General features: G+C 48.7%; 1 pseudogene; it reads right to left on the bottom strand.

Moving 5' to 3' along the window:
• Positions 1 to 297: 297 nt before the first annotated feature.
• On the bottom strand, positions 298 to 896 carry LOC105805123 (annotated as a pseudogene).
• Positions 897 to 1637: the final 741 nt, after the last annotated feature.

Raw genomic sequence — 1637 nt, forward strand, 5'->3', positions numbered from 1 at the left:
AATGTTGATAAGAAGAACTGGACTATATAGAATACAACTGAAATGCAGTGGTGAGCTGAGCAAGTACATTTAGAAATGAAGTCACAGACATGATTTTTCTAAACATTTTTTTGTTTGAAGAAAATTATGATAAAGTCAGCAAGCAGTCACAGATGAAAACAAATAAAATAGGTGGACTGGATGTTAAGATGAGGAACAAAAATATCTGTTTACAGTTAAAAATGGACAGAGTGGTTTATTTTGCAGCAAGAAGAGAAATCGGGGTGGTGGATGGCAACTGATGGAACAGGAGAACGCTCAGCAACATCTGCTCTTCCAGCCTGTCACGCCTCCCCCACTGCTGATAGCTACATTTTCACTGCTGGGCTCTTTTACAGGGGTCTTTCCAAGGATATTTTCAGCTAATGTGTGAGGAACGCCTTTTCGATGTTTACATTTGCTTTTGCACTAGTCTCGAGAAACCTAATGCCATGCTCCCTTGTAATCTATTCTCCTTTTCCTTTGGTATAACTCTTTTATCATCCATATCACACTTGTTTCCTAGTAACATTCTTTCCACATCTTCATTGGCACGCTCGTCTATGTTTCTAAGCCATTTGCTGATGTTTTCAACGCTTTTACCATTGGTGATATACTAGCATGATACCCATTGCTCCTCTGTCATAGGAGGTTGTGACGGTGTGAAGTCGTTCCTGGCCTGCTGTATCCCATATCTGTAGCTTGATCTTCTTTCCTTGTAATTCAACTGTTTTGATCTTAAAATCTATTCCTACGGTGGAAATGAAGGTGGTATTGAAGGCATCATCCGAAAAACGAAAAAGGACGCAGGTCTTCCCCACTCCCCAGTCCCCGATCAGGAGCAGCTTGAAGAGCAGGTCGCACGTCTTCTTCGCCATTGGGAGGAGCGGCTCAGGCTCTCGCCGCGGCGGCCCCAAAGGGATCGGTCCCTCTCACTACGGCCAACTCCTCACTCGGGCGTTCTCAGGCCGGAAGACCGGGGAAGCGTGTTAAAAAAGGAAGACTCGAGAGGGCGCGGGGGGCCTACGAACGGCCTCGTTGAAGAAGCCCCGATGGTGGCGGCGTCCGGTGCCCACGAGGCTCCGCAGCCTCTCCCAGCCGCTCCGCCAGGTTCCGCGGAGTCGGTCGGGACAAAATGGCCTCCCCTCCCCCCTCAGGGCTGCTCGGCCGGGGCGCTCCCGCGGTCGAGCAAGCGAGCTCTGCCCTCGAGGGGGCGCGGCGGGCGTGAGGACAGTCTCTCCCCGGAAGAGAAACTCTGCGCTAGCACCGGCGGGGACAGCGAAGGACCCCGAGCCGACGAGCTCCGCCACATATCCCCAGGAAGCCGAGCCGCGCGGCCTGAGCCTCCTTTCCCCGCTGCCCTCTCACGCCGGCGTGCCTACTCCTTTTTTTTTTTTAATCCCTATCAGTCGAAAGGATTTTAAATAGCCTTCCTGATTATATTCTCGAATTTAATACAACCTACCCTTTAAGGAATGAGATGTGGGATTCTTCATGTAAGTCCCACATAGTTTTATAACTATATAATGTCTCAGAGAAGTAGTTTTATTTTTGAGTTTTTCTTTTTTTCCCCTCCCCCTTTCTCCTATTCTTAATTTTAGTGTTAATTTGTCTTGTAA

Source organism: Propithecus coquereli, unplaced genomic scaffold (genome assembly GCF_000956105.1).
Source record: "Propithecus coquereli isolate 6110/MARCELLA unplaced genomic scaffold, Pcoq_1.0 Scaffold125, whole genome shotgun sequence".
NCBI classification, from domain to species: domain Eukaryota; kingdom Metazoa; phylum Chordata; class Mammalia; order Primates; family Indriidae; genus Propithecus; species Propithecus coquereli.